The sequence below is a fragment of the Narcine bancroftii genome, chromosome 1 (assembly GCF_036971445.1).
Source record: "Narcine bancroftii isolate sNarBan1 chromosome 1, sNarBan1.hap1, whole genome shotgun sequence".
NCBI classification, from domain to species: Eukaryota; Metazoa; Chordata; class Chondrichthyes; order Torpediniformes; family Narcinidae; genus Narcine; species Narcine bancroftii.
In genome coordinates this window covers 383,317,299-383,335,539 of record NC_091469.1, presented here as the reverse complement: position 1 = coordinate 383,335,539, position 18,241 = coordinate 383,317,299, and the positions used below count along the sequence as shown (strand labels likewise).

At 44.7% G+C, this 18,241-nt stretch overlaps 1 long non-coding RNA gene across 2 annotated transcripts in view; it reads left to right on the top strand.

The window, feature by feature from the left end:
* Positions 1-18,241, top strand: part of LOC138751347 (uncharacterized) — a 209,538-nt gene that overhangs the window by 21,158 nt on the left and 170,139 nt on the right. For both annotated transcript variants that reach the window (XR_011349852.1, XR_011349851.1), the window contains exon 2: positions 8,235-8,367. This is a non-coding gene — a long non-coding RNA (uncharacterized lncRNA). The remainder of the gene's footprint in view (positions 1-8,234; positions 8,368-18,241) is intronic.

Genomic DNA, 18,241 nt, shown 5'->3' with positions numbered 1-18,241 from the left:
TGTCAGTCAAATACATCTATTAAAAATAAATTGTATTTAATTTATAATTTCTATTGGTTCCCTTTGTCATCTTGATCAAAGAAACGGATTTTGAGGGCAAGACGCATATCAATAATCTGTCAAACCCATCCTCTTTTCCATCCATCTATCTTTCAAAATTTGCAAAGTTTGGGGTCCACAGACACCCATGCTATAAGTGATTCCATGGATTAACGAATTGCCTTCTAATGATGTTCCAGTGTACCTGGTTTGCTACTTCACTTGCTGGTACACTATATTCTGTGCAGTGACAACACGCTGTGTTATGTGCTCAGTACATGTCAAGAATCAGCATGTTGCTGGACTGTGGGTTTTGGTCATTGTTCAAGTGCCCTGGAAACAAACGCATTGGTACACCTCATAGTATGTAAGGTGCTTTAAGAGGCAGGGAAGGCTGCTAATCCAAGCCTTTTCTTTTTCCTGTTATTGGTATCCAGTAGATGTTTGGGGACTGGCTGATTCACACAGTTGCACAAGCTGAGGAAACAGGCTTGAGATTTTAGTTCCTGCTTTTTTGCCTCCAGCAGGCCCACGCTGGTGTTGCGGCTGACAAGACTGTAAAATGAGAAGCAGATCTCCCTCAGCTGTTGTCTGCCCCAATCAGAGGAGTTTTTGTTTTGAAGTTGGCCTCAGCTGCTCAACCCTGGTGTTGGAAACTGACAACAATCGCTGTGAATGCTGCATAGCATCCAAAGACCATTTCTTCTCTCAAGCCAGCTCTGCCCATTCCCAGATTATTTACCCTGAGCATTTCACTTCCCAGGATATATAAGGGTTTGTCTGCTGTCTTTTAAATGGCCAGAGCAGAATATACAACACAACAGTTGTTTACAGCAATCCCAGAGTCCCAGAGTATTCTGTTCAACAGAGGCACTGTCCAACTCACCATATTTTTGGAAACAAACTCACATTGTCCTTTTGAGTGCTGGATTGGCTTCAACAGAAAGTCCAGATTTCAGAATTCCCTTGCTCAGTGGTGACGTTACCATTAGTGTCCAGGAGGAGTGCAAACAGCTGGAGAGAATAAACCTTATCGTTCATCTTTTTTTTAAGATTGAATGAATCTAATGGCAAAAAAGGTCAGTGTTGATGTTGTCTGTTTTTTTTAACTGCACCAGACATTGATGAATATGGATCATTTATCCAAAATTCTCCAAAGCATATGGGGTGAAACATAAAAGTCTGCAGATGCTGTGATTGTAGTAAAAACACAAAAAAGATGGAGCAGCTCAACAGGTCTCGGAGCGTCGATTGGAAGCAGATACATAACCGATGTAACAGTCCTTGAAGAAGGGCTCAGGACCGAAAAGTTGGTTATATATCTTTTCCTCTTATGGATGCTGCGGGAATGATTGAGTTCCTCCTGTACGAGGTTGATATGTTAATTGGATGTAATTTGGCAGCACGGAGTTTGTGGGCCAGAGGGGCTTTCTACCCTGCCGTATTGTTAATTTTTTGTTTAATTTCAACTTCCCTTTGTATCGTCATATTGACCTGTCAGTCCTGGGGCTTCTCCACTGCCAGACTGAGGCCCAAAGTAAACAGGAGAAATAACATTTCACATCCCACCTCGCAGTCTGCAGCCTGAACTTTGTAAGTCATTAGGATCACTGTGAATATTTATCACCTATCTTATGTGTTTATTGTTTCAAGTTAATTAAATTCATTTAGTTTACCATTATGGTTTTTTGTTACAAGTACCTTTTCAGATGCAGCAAGTAAGTATTTCAAATCAGATGTACATTGTACAAGGTGTATGGAAATAAGCATTACCATTTCAGTTAACCATCATCTTCTGTGATTCCCTCTCTCTTTCTTCAATACTTTGGGTCTTCTCATTTTCATTTCCGTTCTCATAGCCCCTCTGTCCTCTCATCACCCAAATTTGTCCCCTTCCCCCAGCCTCTCCTGGTTCCCACACACTTCAAGCACTGGATCGCCTCCCCATCTGGTTCTATTTGCCCTTTACCTCTCCCCTAATCATTTCCATTATTGCCTTCCTTATTTATCACCCTCCAGCAGCTGCTTCTACCTTCACCCTTCCCTCCCCACACCTCGCTCTGTCTCTTTGTTTCCTTGTCTACCTCCACCTAGCTCCGTCCTGCCCCTCTCTTCCAATTTTCCCCTCCCCTCTGTCACTTTGTTCCATCTTGCCATTGTCTTTTGCCCCACCCCTGTCTACCTAACACCTACTGACCCCTGAACTTAAATGGGAAAATTTGCAGACACTGGGTGAAAGGTGCTGCAGAAACTCAGCAGGTCATACAGCATTCTCAAGAAGTAAAAGGTAACAGAGAAACACTTGTATATAGAGAGTATTGATTGGATCACATGATGAATAAGTGGACTTGACATTATAAATGTAAAGAAAGCCAAGAAATGGTTGTACTTCCAAAAAGCAATGGTCAAGAAAACACACCAACACCTCTACTTTTTGAAAAGTCTGAGGAAGTTCAGTATGACCCCCCCAACCCACCATTACCCTTCAGAAACTTCCACAGGTACACAATGAAAACCATACTTGCTAGGTGCATCACAGCATGGGATGGGAGCTGCTCTGCTCAGAAACTGAGAAGGTGATGAATGCAGGTCAAAATATCACTCAAACTTCCGTCCCCTCCATGGACCTTCTACAGCCCAACAAAGGCTGCCAGCATACTGAAAGATCCATCACACCCTGGACACCCTCCCTTCTCCCTTCTCCCATCAGGGAGAAGGCTTAAGAGTGTGGAAGTATGCCCTTAGGCTCCTGAATGAATCCCACAACAGTGCTCTCATGCTGCCCTTGCTTGGTGCTAATTGAAATACACAAAAAATGCTGGATAAACTCAGCAGATCACACAGCATCCAGAAGAAGTAAAAAGCAGTCAATGTTTTGGGCCTGAGCCCATTACTTCCTATGAACACTGCGTGATCTGCTGAGCTTATCTAGCACTTTTGTGTGTTGCACCACTGACCCCTGTCTCATCCCTTCCCCTCTCTTCTTCATACTAGCTATCTTTCCCCTCCCAGATTTCAGTCCTGATGCAGATTCTTGATCAGAATTGTCGGCAAGCTTTATGGAAGTTTTGCAGAGGAGAGTTATCAGGATTTTGCTTGAACTGAAGAATGTGCCTTATGAGGCAAGGTTAACAGAGCTAGGGCTTTTCTCTTTGGAGCAAAGAAGGATGAGAGGTGACATAATAGAGATCTATAAGATAATAAGAGGCATAGAGGGTGGACAGCCAGCACCTTTTTTTTCGGGGTTTCAGTAGGACATCTAAATAAGCTAAGCAGAGGAAAGTTTAGGGGAGATGCCAGAGAATAGTGGGTGGCTGGAATGCATTGCCAGGGATGGCGTACAGTGATTGGAACTGGAAGTTGTTGTAGTGATGAAGGGCAAGTGAGGTATCATGGTTGTTGCTGGGGAGGGACTGGACTGGGGTACAAAGTAGAGTTGAGGAAAGCAATACCAGGTCAGTGGGACAGGAGTACATGGAAATTAGTGTCTAATTGGGACAAATAGCCTTAAGGGCCAAGGACTGAGCCAGTGTATGCAACGCTGGGACAAGAAGATAACACATCTGAGACCAACAGCGTCGATGTAAATTCAACTTAGCATACACATGCCTAATTCTCCATGGGAATTTACACCAAGCTATATCATGACCTATTAAAACACAGGGCCAAATGTTTGGTGAAGAGAATGAGTTTTGGGGAACATCTTAGTAGCCGGGAGAAGTGGTGAGCTTTAAGCAACATATTCCATTCTTGCTTGAATCCTTGGATTTAGTTCCACAGGTTAGTTCCTCAGCAGATGAAGGCTCAGTCACTCATGATTGAACAATGGTACAGCACAGTACAGGCCCTTTGCACACAATATTGAATTGACCAAAATAAACCTACTCCACCATCAGTCGAACCTTTCCTTCCCTCACCCTCCATAACGCTCCACTTTTTACTACCTCCTCTTATTCGGGCACCTACCTGCTCGATTCTTGGCACACCTGAAGAAGAGCTCAGGCCTGAAATGCTGACTGCTTATTGGTCTCCATGGATGCTGCCTGACCTGCTGAGTTCATCTGGCACATTTGTGCATAGTTCCACTTTCCTGAGTGGTTCCTGACCTGATGCCAGCACCTCCGATTCACTGTGGCTGCAAACATCCCCAGAGATGGTTCACTTGACTGTGCACCTGCCTTTGAGTAGGAAGGTTATAGGTTCAACGCAGAAACCTATGCACAAGAAAAGGGATTGATGTTGACCATGTGGAGCTATCAGGAGCCTTTCAGATGAAATGATAAATCAAGGTGTCCCCTGCATTCCTGTTTGGGCATTGTGGGCAATCCTTTCATGAAACAATCTCTCTGGTTATTATCACACTGTCGTAATAGGGGATCGCTGTGCACAAATATGTTCTTTCATTTCAACTGTAGTCAGGAGTCATCCGGAAATCTATCATGAAAGCAGGTCCTTCAGCCCACCAAATCCATGCTAATCATCAATAACCTTCCTTTTACACCAATCCTGCCCTGATTCCTTCTATTCCCAAGATTCAAGAATAATTTATTATTATCTTCACATAACATACAAAACAATTTCCCTTCTGTTTGCCCTGTAAAGTCAAACAGAGACACCACTACCCCACCAACACTATCAGAACAAGAAAGAGGAGTGAGTCCCTTAAGAAACATCATCTGTCTGTGAATCCTGCCACTTCCTCCGAAGCTACCACCTTCTGCCCTGCCGAACGTCCGTGGCCGCGTGGCCTCCTGTCCGATCCAGCTGTGAATCTGAGCTCCAGGTGTCTGAGTCTCCCTCTTCAGCACCTGGTTTCCAACCCCCAATGTGATCAGGAAGCCGTCAGTGGCCCAGGTCCTTCGAGATCCCTGCTGGCCATTGGATCCTGGACCTGATACATCATTTCCATGAACCAGTGTCTTGTAGCCCTCTTTCACCCTCCAAGCACCCCGCTGGTCCACTGCTGTGGTCTCCCCTGTTGGATCTCTCCACACATTCTCCCCACATTCCCTACCTACATGCTTGTAAGATGTGACAGGTGCTTTTGGAAGGCCCATTTTCTCTTTTTAGACCAGATTTAAAGAACTTACTGCTTCCTGAGAGCTTCTTCTTACTGCTGGCACCAGCTTCAAAGTAATTTTGGCTGGATTGTTAAGGTTAGTCTCAGGAAAGACTTTGCGCTGACCTGCTGGTGATCGGCGAGATTAGTTGTTCTTCCCAAGCAATTGTTGACATGCTAGAAGCTACTATTTATTGGATGAGCTCTTTATCATGTCAAGATTTAATCTAATTACCAAAACAAATACTGTGACTGTTCCACAGATAAACGACTATACACTCTATGCACTGAGAGTTTGTCCGGTCTAAGATGGATGACCTAGTCACTGATGTCTACTCAATGATGGGCTACCCTAACCCGAACTGTAAATCAGTCCAGACCACCAACATTTGTCTGCACTACTGGAATATTACTTCATTGTATGTGCTGAGGGACGAACTAAGGCTATGTGCAGCCAACACGAGGGCTTTGTGAGGAAGGACTGCAATGTAGAGTCCTTCCACTACCAAGGCTGAGACCAAGAGGAAGTCTCTCAAACAGTGCAGGGGGGAGTAACTGCAACAAGCCACGGTAGTGGCAACAGTTAAAGGATTAATGTTGCAATGTACAGTAATGAATGCATATATGAATTTGACACAAAGGATGTGAAAAGACTTTGCTTTGTACAAAATTTTATTGTGAATGAAGTTTATTTTTGGAAAAAAATGCAACTGAATATTTATTATTTTATCCTTTTATATTTATTGTCAATTTTTCTGTCTTATCATATTATGGTCATTTAATGTATACTACTGTGGTTGATATATCTTGCATACCTGTAACACCAAGTAAAAATTATATCATGTTATACATATTGTACTTATGTATGTAACAATAAACTCTCATTCATCAGCAATCCCAACCTAGGTGATAGGATTTAGACAGACATTTATTTTTAATGATAGAGAAAAGAACGCGAAGAAGCACAAGGACTGCAGATGCTGGAATCTTGACCAAAAAAAAGCAAAGCTGGAGGGACTCAGCAGGTCAGGCAGCGTCTGTGGGGAATTTCAAATAGAGAGGTCTGATTGACTGAACATCACTCAAGGCATTCACTCCCTCGGCTACAGTATGTGCCATCTACAAAGCACACTGAGATTATTTGCCCTGGCTAATCCAACAGCACCACTCAAGCAATGGAACCATAGAACATTATAGCACAGAAACAGGCCTTTTGGCCCATATAGTCTCTGCTGAACTATTATTCTGCCCAGTCCCATTGACCTGCACCAAAGCCTCCATACACTTCCCATCCATGTATCTATCCAAACTTTTCTTAAATGTTGAAATCAAGCCCACATCCACCACTTCACCTAGCAGCTCGTTCCACACTTTCACCACTCTCTGCATGAATAAATTCCCCCCAATGATCCCCCTAAACATCTCACCTTTCATCCTTAACCCATGAACTTAAGTTCTTGTCTCATCCAACCTCAGTGGAAAAAGCATACTTGCATTTACTCTATCTGTACCTTTCATAATTTTGAATACCTTGATCAAATCTCCTCTCATTCTTCTGTGCTTCAGGGAATAAAGACTTAACCTGTTTAACCTTTCCCTATAACTCAGTTCCTCAAGTACAGGCAACATCCTTGTAAACCTTCTCTGCACTCTTTCAATCTTATTGATATCTTTCCTGTAGTTTGGTGACCAAGCTTTTAGCAACTATCAGCAAGAGCAATAAACTCCACGAGAGCACCATCACCTACAGATTTCCTTTGAAGTTCTACACCATCCACACTTGGAAATGTATCACTGGGTGAACTCCCAGCATCACCATTGGACCACCTTCTCCAGCAGGACTGTGATGGTTCAAGGTCACCCCTCACCCACTGAATTAAGAATGCAGAATAAATGCTGGCCCTGCCAGCAATGCCCACACCCGATATATTATAAAACAAAAAAGATCCACTCAGGGACAGGGTAGAAGGCTGAAGAGATTCATTGATGGATGGAGTGATGTAAAAGAATGCAGATGCTGGAGTCTGGAGCAACAAAAAAGACAAACTGCTGGAGGAACTCAGTGGGTAATGCAGCATCTATGGAGATTGGCATTTTGGGTTGAGGCCCTGCAGGGCTGAAGAGGGGAGAGACACACAGAATAGAAGTGAAAGGGAGGGTTGAGACAGGTGCTGAGAGGTGACTGGTGAACCAGGTGAGGGAAATGATGGGCAGACAGAGTCAGGAGGAGGGAGGGGGAGTAGACTCAAGGGCTGGTAGATGATAGGTGGACTTTTCCACTGCTCTCATCCATTCCAACCTTGGCCCCTCCAACCACGCAGCAGTCAACTCACTTCAGACCAATTGCTACCTCATTACCAAATCCACAGACGAGGTGGATGCCTTTGTGGTCTGGCAGATTGACCTCTACCATACAGAGGCCAGGCAGCACCTTTTTGATAACTGCTTACACTTCCGTGACAGCACCATCTCCCAGACCATTCCAAATCTCATTGCACCAGGACGTCTCTCCTCCGCAACCTCCGACATGATGATGCTCCAACCCTGCACTTCCCTCTTCTATCTCTTCCTAATAGCACTGTCTGTGAGGCCTGTTGTTTCTGCCTGCTCCTGTCCTATTGAGTGTACCTCATCCATCGACTCTTGTTCCCTCCTCCCCTGTCCAACCCCATCCCAACTACATTCTGGACACCTCTCATGCCCTCCATCATTTTGAAAACTTCCACTTCCTTCATCCCCACCTCTCATTTTGCCAATGGACAGCGGTCACTATGTACTATATTTACATCCTCTATCAAGAAGTCTTGAGCCGCCCACCTCTTTCTGGAACAAAGTCCAGAAAGCTATAAGGCTCTTGATCCTCCCTGTACTCCTCTAACCCTTACCATAAACTATTCCAGGATAACCAAGAAATTCATCTGTACTATTAAATCCTCACCTTGTCCTTGCACTAACTGCAACTGTGAATATTTATCTATCCTTTCATACTTAACTCTTGTTCTCTCTGGCCATATTTTGGTAATTTGATTTATGCTATTCAATTTGGAGTGTGTGGCTGTAGCAAGCAAGAATTTTGGTTTGGTTCTACATGGTAGTTATGGGTATGATTAAAAGCTCTCATAATTTTTATCCACAGAGCGAGAGAAAAGAAGAAAGAATTGATATATTTATGTGTCACAAAATAGCCAGTACAGAAAGACTCCAACTTAAGATGTTCTGAATTATGATGCTCCAAAGTGAATGATGATCAGAATCTGTTTTGAATAAAGGTAAGTTGGGGTCTACCTGCATCAAAGTCATTGCTTTTCCTTCTCTGAAGGAAATGCTTCCATCCATCAGTGCATGCAGGTCCTTTCCCACTGTCATCACCCCCCCTCCCCCCACCCCATGTCATCATTTCGGTGCTCCTCTTGTAGTTAAGGAAACATGCTTTGTCAGACCCAACGCAGTTTTTAAAAAAAAGGTCATTTGGAATGCATGTGCAAATTGCCTTTGCTGGGGAGGGAGGGAATTGAAGAGAGAGAGAGAGAGAGTGACAGCAATCTGCGCATGCTTTCCAAATCACAACGTTAATTGCGAAGTGTCATTGCTGCCTCCAGGAGGATGACATTCCCGCTGCTGCCGGGTGGCTCCCGGCAGGAGCGAGAATGTTGGGTTGGCCTCTTGGCAGGAGGAGGGACATTGACCTTCCGGCAGGAGCAGCTCAGAAAGTTGGAGTGTACAGGTAAATCCCGACTTACAATAATTTCACTTTACGATGCGAGTTGCAGAACCAAATCTCATTGTAAGTAGGGGTCTACCTGTATAGTGAGATGGGTAATCTCCAACATTCATACAGCCATGTATAGAGAACTATTTACAGAGTACAGAATTACAATAAAAACAGTGTGAGAGCACTGCTGTGGCGTTCATTCAGGAATCTACTGCCTGCAGGAACAAAACTATTTTTAAGCCTTTTAATGCTTGATTTCACCCTCTTAATCCTTCACCATAAGGGCAGAGGTGAGTGAGAAGAGAGTTTTTTCTGGGGTGTGTTGGGCCCTTCAGTTTGTTGCCTCCCTTCATAGATAGAATCCATGGAGGGGAGGAACCTATATTATAATGTTCTGAGCTGCATTCACCATGTATGTTCAGTATCTATTATTTTATTTATTGACTCTTTTTAACTAAATTAATGCAATTCTGCAGTTTATTTGTTGTTGATTTTGTAGTTCTTTTTGCAAGGTACCTATTCAGTGGCAACAAATAAAGGAAAAAGAGTCTCTTTGTCCCAAACATTATGGAGGGCATAGTATCTACATTGTACATTGCTTGTGGCGATAAACTTATTATCATTAATATAACTTCTGTAGACTTAATGTTTCAGGGAAAGGATCTTTTATTACAGAGTTAAGGTGTTAATTGTTACAATGAAAAGATGCCTGAGAACAGCCACCCTCTTCTCCCATCCTCTCTCTTGTCCTGGTGGCAACAGCTGCCCAGGACATGTGTGTCTGCTACTGGGGTTTGCTTCACTTTGAAACCAGTCACTTGGCATTTGGGGCTCAAAACCTGGATGTTCAGTGCTGTACAATAATAATCTGCTGCAGAACCTCAGCAGGTCACGCTCTTACTGAGTTTCTCCAGCATTTTGGTGGACTGCACTGGAACCAAGCTTCTGCAGATTTTCTTGCTCAGTGATGTAATTTATGCTTAGTAGCTTCAGAGTTTCAGGTAAAGTGGTGCATCTCTGCTACCAATAAACTATTTATTTGGAGCAGAGTGTCTGGCCACATGTCAACCCAAATGAAAATGTAGTTATCATTAGTTTAGCCTTTTAATCAGTTGAAGAAAACTTGCTAATGGATTTAACTATCAGCAAATACTTCTCCTTCACCAAATAATGGCTCCAGACTATACAAATAGTGCCCACGTGTTGGTGTATCTAGGGCAATCTCTTCCTCTCTGACCAGCCTGTGCAGATCTGCTCAAGGGCAACGGTCCCAAACAAAAAGATTAGGTTGTAACATCTGTGTTCAACTTTAATCTCATCACAATGAAGAGGTTTGCATAGATTAATGGGATCAGTAGGCACTTTCAGGTGGCCAATTGCCTGCATGTAAAGCCACATGTTTAGGCAATATACAGCTGTTTTGAGGCCACGTGAATGTGCAGGAGGCGCTCTTGAGGCAAGCTACGTAACCCTCCTCTAAGAGGGATAATCAGCTCAGCTCAGTGGCTCCCCCAGCCACCTGAATGCAGCTGGCTGAAAGCGGATGTAAAAGGGTCAGGCTGCTGATCACACCTGACACTGGGCAGGAGCCGGAGTGTGCTCAGAGCCGCATCCTGTACAGCTGTGTCCTTCAGGTGGCCAGTGTTGCGCTTTAAGTGCTGCCACCTGAACGGCAATTTAAAGGGCCATTTCTATTTCTTCAGGTGTAGAATGCACCTGAAAAAGCCTAGTGGTCACTGTCCTGAGAGAAAGATCACTTCCTTCCATCTTGGCTTCATCTGCATCAGAGTTACTGGATGCAGACTTAGGAGATCGTTTCAATGAGCACCTTTGCTCTGCCTGCTGCAACAGCAAGGGCCGCCCAGAAGCCAACCATTTTAATCCCACACCTCTTTGCCAAACTGACATATCTGTCCATGGCTTCATGCACTGCTAAATCTATGCCACCTGCAAATTAGAAAAATAACATTTTATATCCTATCTCGTCACTCTCCAAACTGATGGCATTAACATTGACTTCTCCAATTTCTATTAACCCCTTCTACTGGCCTATCACTTTCAATGCCTCTTGATATCCTTTCCTCCGATTCTCTATCATCTTCCCTTCCTTCTCCTATCAGAGATCTACACTTCTTAGCCCTCCCACATCAATTTTCATCTGCCCTCCAACCAATATCCATCTATGACCACCTCCCCATTAGCTTATGCTTCTCCTTGTCAAAATGCAATGGGGGTGGGGGGGGGGGGGAACGTATTATACTGACTGCTTGCTATTGGCTTTGGCTGTAGAGATACTCCACCCTACTGGTATAACAGATGGAGATGCTTTCCCACTGGCCAGTTTAGTGGCCAATAAAAGCCCAGTATTAGTGTAACACTTATCTGGTCCATGTCTATGGCATATCACTCCTGTGCCTTCCTCCCTCCTTTGCTCTCCTGGTCTCCCCTCCTCCACATTTTTATTCAGATGTCTGCCTGTTTATCCTGATTCTTGATGAAGGTCCCAGGCCTGAAACATGGTTTCCCTTTACTTCTTTGGATGCTATGTGACCTATTGAGTTTCTCCTCAATGTTTGCACTCAACTCCAGCATCTGCAGATTTTCTTGTGTAATATCACTTCCTTTGAGCTCAGAAAGAATATAAAGGACCAGGGGAGGTTTTACTTTGATATATGGTTCCAAAGCCAGTACAGGAAGCAGTTCTCTCTAATGTGAGGTCACTGCTCCAATGGGGAATGGGTCAAGGAGATATGACGGACAGCAGGCAGCTGGATGGGGGGGTGGGGGGGGAGGGCGGTGTACTGTATCTTTCCCTCGCAGTCCATAGGCCCTTGCTGTCCACAGGCCCCCATCCCCCCGCAAGCTCTTCCCCTCCCCCCCCCACCAATGGATAACATTTGGGAACAAGCAAACACACAGCGGTGATGAGGTTGGCAGTGACTGCGGCTGTTGCTGGTATGATGGACATAGAAGTGAAGGTGGAGTGGCCACATCGGAGATCGTGGCGTGATCCTTCATTGCTTGCCCTCTTGGAAGGGACTTCCTTTTCGCTCTCTTTTCTGTTTCTAGTGAGGCGATGCTGGAGTGAGCTTTTGAATGGCAGGCCAAGGAAAGCTTGTCATTGCATTTCCATTAAATGACAATGATAAATAAATCAAAAGATCAAAACTGTACATATGGTACACAACTATGTCCCACAGGATGGTTCGCTGCTTGTGAAGCTGTCTGAAAGATATCGTGGCACCAGGAGACAGGGGCACCACCTCCTGCAGTGCCAGAGACATCTCAGAGTAGGACATCTAGCCTCTCACAGAGTCGCTTTGCTCAGGACTGCGTTGGAGCACCTAACCCCACTATTTCCAACACAAAAATGTGCTGGAGAAACTCAGCAGATTATGCAGTGACCGCAGAAAGGGTTTTGTCAGGCATTGGTTGGTTACTGTGGATGTTGTGTGACCTGCTGAGTTTCTCCAGCATATATATTGGACTCGACCCCAGGATTTTCAGACTTTCTTGTTAACTGACTTCTCCCAGCTGAGTGGCATCTGCTGAGGCCCAAGATTGGTGCCCTGTTCCATGTGTGATGAGGAGAGTGAGCTGGCTGGTATTCCGTCCACAGCTCACCCACCATAAGATGAGCTTTCTGAAGGGGGTTTAAGACGTTTAGTGAATTTTGTTCCAGCCACATTTACAGACCTCTCTATTCTTTGATTTGGTTGCTTTGAACAACTCTGAATGCATTAGAAACATTCTACCCTGTAATCCCTGCAGATGAAAAGTCTGCTGCTGACCAAGTATCACTGGGGGAACTCATCAGGTTGGACAACATTAAAGGGCAAAAATGTTCAGTAAACATTTTGGGTTAGGACCCTTCATGAAGAAAAGTTGACTGACCATTTTGACCTATGGAGTTGTCTACCCCTGCTGAATTCCTCCAGCAATTCTTAAGATTCCAGCTTCCACTTGATGGATACCTTCAACATCTTACTGCAGCAGTCCATCATTCCCGTAGGGTTCAAGACTGCCACCATCATCCTGGTAACCAAGTGGGTGACAATAACAGGACACAATCATTACCACCCTGTGAACTGACCTCCACCATTATGAAATGCTTTGAAGTTGTTGGAAGGGTTTCCACACCCTCTGGTGATGAAACATATCAATGCACATCTCCTAGAGATGCTGGACCCATTTCAATTCACCTATACAAGAAACCGTTCTGTAGATGATGCTATAGCTTTGTTCATTCAATCCGTCCTGACCCACCTGGAGACTGAAGCCTCATACACCAGGCTGCAGTTCATTGACTTCAGCTTGGGGTTTAATGCAATCATTCCCCAGAGGCTGGTGGAGAAGTTATCCCTGCTGGGACTCAACACCCCTCCTCTGTAACTAGACTCTGGACTTCCTAACAGAAAGACCACAATCTACCTGAGTTGGTAGCAGAATGCTGAGCACCATCACGCAAAGTTCTGGTGCACCTCAGGGCCACTCCTGTTCATGCTATTGACCCACAACTGAATTTCCTGATCCAGCTCCAGCAGTGTCATCAAGTTTGCAGATGACACAATAGTACTTGACCTCACCAGCAATAACGATCAATTGCACTAAAGTGAAGTGGAAAATTCTCGTGAAATGGTGCAAGAGCAACAACATGAGTCTCAATGTGGACAAGACGAAGGAGATAATCGTGGACTTCAGGAGGACCAGGAATAACCACCCTCCACTACACATCAACAACTCTGTGATGGAGAGAGTGGAGACCACCAAGTTCCTTGGAGTTCATTTAACTAGCAACCTATTGTGGACACTCAACATCTCCTCACATGTCAGGAAGGCACAACAGTGACTGCACTTCCTGAGAAGACTGAAGTGGGCAAGGCTACTGACTACCATTATGTCAACCTACTATAGGAGCTCTATCAAGAGCATCCTGACCATCTGCTTCATAGTGTGGTATGGTTGCTGCAGAGAAATGGATTGGAGGTCAATCCACTGGACCACAAGAGTGGCAGAGAGGATCACTGAAATCTCCCTGCCATCCATCAACATGACCTATCAGGATTGTTGTCTGAAGAAGGCTTGAAAAATAACTGAGGACCCTTTCAACCCCGCACACAGCTTCTTTCAGCTGCTCCCTTTGGGAAAGAGGTACAGGAGTATCAGAGCCAGCATCACCAGGCTGAGGAACAGCTTCCTCGCATGGGCAGTGAGAAGGCTGAATGGCCAAAGGAACTGTACACACTAACCATCCATGATTCTCATAGTCATGCAACAAAATTTATTTATTTATATGAATACTTGTCCTTCATATGTATTGTTTGTCTGTATGTGTGATGTTTCTGGTTGTATGTCTGTGAGATTTACACCAAGGACCAGAGAGCGCTGTTTTGTCAGGTTGTACTTGAACAATCAGATTATAATAAACTTGACCTGACTTGATCTGCAGCTTTTTTGTTTCTCCAATTAAAAGTCTTTTCAGTGTTTCAGGCAGCAACTCTTCATTGAGAAGTGGCTCCATCTTGACAAAGGGTCTGGCCTGAAACATAGACCAGTCTTTTTCTCCCACAGACCCCGCTTGTCCTGCTGTGTTCCTCCAGAAGATTGTTACTTCAGATTCCAATACCTGAAGTCTCCTATGTGTCTCATAGAGACTCATCCCACCCCAGACACATTATCTTCACCCATCTCCTGTCAGGAATATTCAGAAGTGCGAGTTAACATGCCAACAAATTCAAGGACATTTTGTTCTTGCTGTTATCAGACACCTGAAAGAACAGCACACCAGAAGGAGTTAAGCAAGAAAATCTGCAGATGCTGGGGTTGAGTGCATGACACACACACGTATGTCTCGGGGTTTGATAGTGAGGTTGGGATAGGTGGGGAGAGAGTGGATGGCAGCACATTCTGAAGGGGTGAGGATGGAAAAGGTGAATGGAGTTGTGAATTGAGACAGTTAATGTTTTGGAGGCTGTTGCAAATAAAAAGATCCAGAGTGGGCAAAAGAGTTGTCCAAGAGGAGGAAGAAGGCTTGAGGTTGGAGAGGAGGAATTTTAGTGTATTGCATCTGTAAAATAATGTTGACTTTGCTCTGTACCAACTCTCTAACTCTGCACTTCTGAACTGTGTCTCACTTGTTGAACCCTACGTGAGCTGTCAAGCTGGACTGCTCGCAAATCAAACTTTATTACTGCCCCTGGTACATGTGGCAGTAAAGCTGAACTTGATTTAGGGCCCTTTCCCAAAGCTCACAGACCTACATTTATCAAGCAGGCCTATGTTCTCTTAATCCAAGGCAATGGCTTCAACAAATAAAAGGGATCAGGTTTGCTTCTGTGACTGGCTTGTGTACAGAGGCTCACAGTATGTGCATTTGTAACCACCAAGGCATCTAAGTCCAGCCAGGAGCATTTGTTTGTGAAGAAACATATTGTTCTATCAATATGCAGGCAGCTTCTCTGTGGTTGGTTGGGTCTGAGCCAGCTTTGCAGCCAGCTGTGACAGTTCTTCCTGTAGTGCAAAAGGCATGTTCTAGACCCTGATAGCCAAAGCCCTGTAGAACCAAAGAACCGAAGAACACTACAGCACAGAAACAAGCCCTCCAGCCCATCCAAATGGTGCAAAACTATTGATCTGAACCTGGATAATAGCTCTCCATGCCCCTCCCATCCAAGTACCTATCCAAAATTTTCTTAAAAGTCAAAATTAAGCCTGCGTTCACCACTTCAGCTGCCAGCTCTTTCCGCACCCTCACCATTCTCTGCATGAGGAAGTTCCCCCTGATGATCCCTCTTCATCTATGTCCTCTAGATTTTACTTCGCCTAACCTCGGTGCTTGTATTTATTCTATCTATGCCCATCATAATTTTACATACATCTGTTAAATCTCCTCTAATTCTTCTATGCTCCAGGTAATGAGGTCCTAACCTCTCTCACCTTTCCCTGTAAATCAGTTCTTCAAGTCTTAGCAACAGCTTGTAAAACTTCTCTGCACTCTTTCAATTTCATTGTTATCCTACCTATAGTTAGGTGATCAAAACTGCACACAATACTTCAAATTTAGCCTCACCAATGTTTTAAACACCGTCATCACAACATTCCAACTCTTATACTCAATACTTGGATTTATGAAGGTCAACGTACCAAAGGTTCTCATTATGATCTTATCCAGAATTATGCATCTGTATTCCCAAATCCCTCTGTTCTACCACGTCCCTCAGTGCCGTACCATTTACCATATATGTATGTTCTACATTGGATTGTCCTCACAAAGTGTATCATCTCACACTTCTCCATCTGCCATTTTGTAGACCATTTTTTTCAGGTGGTTCAGATCCCTCTGCCAGCTTTGAAAGTCTTCCTCATTGTTTACTACACCTCCAGTTGTAATGTCATCTGCAAACTTGCTGATCCAATTTACCATCCAGGTTGTAACAAGGACATGCTTGGGGATAAGGCTTTGCTTGCCTCAGCAGCCCTGTGCAGTGTATGTGTGAGAACAAGTCAGTGCTGTAGGATCACCAGAATTGTTGTGCAGGTAAAAGAGTCGCTGGATATAAATTTTAAATTTATAAATTTAAATTTAGACATACAGCACAGTAACTGGCCATTTTGGCCCACGAGTCCGTGCCGCCCAATTTACTCCCAATTAACTTACACCTCTGTTACGTTTCAAATGGTGGGAGGAAACCAGAGCCCATGGGGAAAACCCACACAGACACAGGGAGGATGTTCCTTACAGACAGTGTGGGACTCAAGGCCCAGTCCCCGATCACTGGAGCTGTAAAGGCATTGCACTAACTGCTACGCCAATCGTACCATCTGAGAGCTGGATCCCACAGACTGCAGAAGGTCTCGGATACTCTGGGATCAAGTTAGAATTTATTGCTACATGTACTGGGGTACAGTAACAAAGTTTCTTTAGCATGCAACAAGTCAACCCATGCAGAGTACAGCATAAACATAGTATAGAGTGCAGTTATAGAGAGAAATCAGTTAGAACAGAGCAAAGGGCAACATTATTTTACTAGTATGAATTTTTTTATATAGAGATACAGCATGGGAACAGGCCCTTCCAACCAATGAGGCCGTACTGCCCAAGGACACCTAATTAAGTGACTAACCCTGTACAGCTTTGGTAAGTGGGAGATAACCAGAGCACTTGGAGGAAACCTATGTGATTATGGGGAGAACACACAAACTCCTTACAGAGAGCAGGGGATTTCAAGCCAAGTTGCTGATGCTGTAATAACCTTGTGCTACCTGCTATGCTCAACACGACACATCAGATTCGAGAGGTTCTTTGAGGAGTTGGATCACGGCAGGAAAGAAACTGGGATGAGATCTTATACTTGTGAATCTTCTCCCTGTCAGGAGAGGGGTAAAGAGAATGTGTCCAGGTGAGATGAGTCCTTTGGTATGTTGCTTTCATGTGCTGCGCAGGGTTCAAAAAGGTTAACCATAACAGGTCTGTAGAGCTCGTCGAAAGAATCAAAGACTTGTTGATCCAAACCAAGGCTTTTATTAGCAAAAGACAGGAGCTCTTCACAGGTGGCCGACCAGTCCGGAATGATCCGACCTGGCTAGGGACACAACCCTTTAAGGCCCAGACAATAGGCGTGGCTTAGCTCTCAGTCAATCGCTGTAAGCACAGTCTAGATACAGTAACTATATACACTATGTACATTGGTGATAGATCTGTACTATCACAAGGTCAAAGCAGCTCTCAATGGCATCTAAAGAACTGGATATGTGGGGTAAGGGGACTGTTGGGGCAGATGGGGCAGAGAAGATGGATGAGGTGAAGTTAGGGCAGATGGTGCGGGAAAAATGGGGGAGGAGGAGTTGTGGCAGACAGTGTGGAGAAAGGTAGGAGGGGGAGAGTTGAGATGTGCAGTTTGTAGAATTGGGGGAGAGGAAGTTGGGGCAGATGTGGGGAGGTGAGGGAGGGTGAGGGTTGAGGTAGTTGGTGTGGAGAGTTGGAGTGGACATTGTGGCAGTGGGGGAAGGAGGAGTTGGGGTAAGCGGTGTAGAGAAATGGGGAGAGGGTGAGTGTTGGGGTGGACAGTGTGGAGAAGTGGGGTATTTGCTGTGGGCTGCTCAGTCCCATCCCTTGAAGCAGCAGAGACCTGGGTCACACCATCAACGGGGTGAACGTGGGATGTGTGAATGGGTGGCTGATAGATGGTGAGAACCTGGTGGGTAAAAGGCCAGTTCCTATTCTGTGTGACTCAGCAAAGTGCCCAATGTTTTGTGGATCACTGTAACATTGCACACCTCCCTCAGCTCCTGATCATTGCCTTCATCACTCAGTTTAACAGATACGTCTGCTTCTATAGTGTCTATTTTCAAATCCCTCAGAAGCTTCAGCCTTCCCTGCTTGGAGCACTGAAAGAGTGTGGCAGCTCCAAGCTGAGTTCAATCCCTCTCTC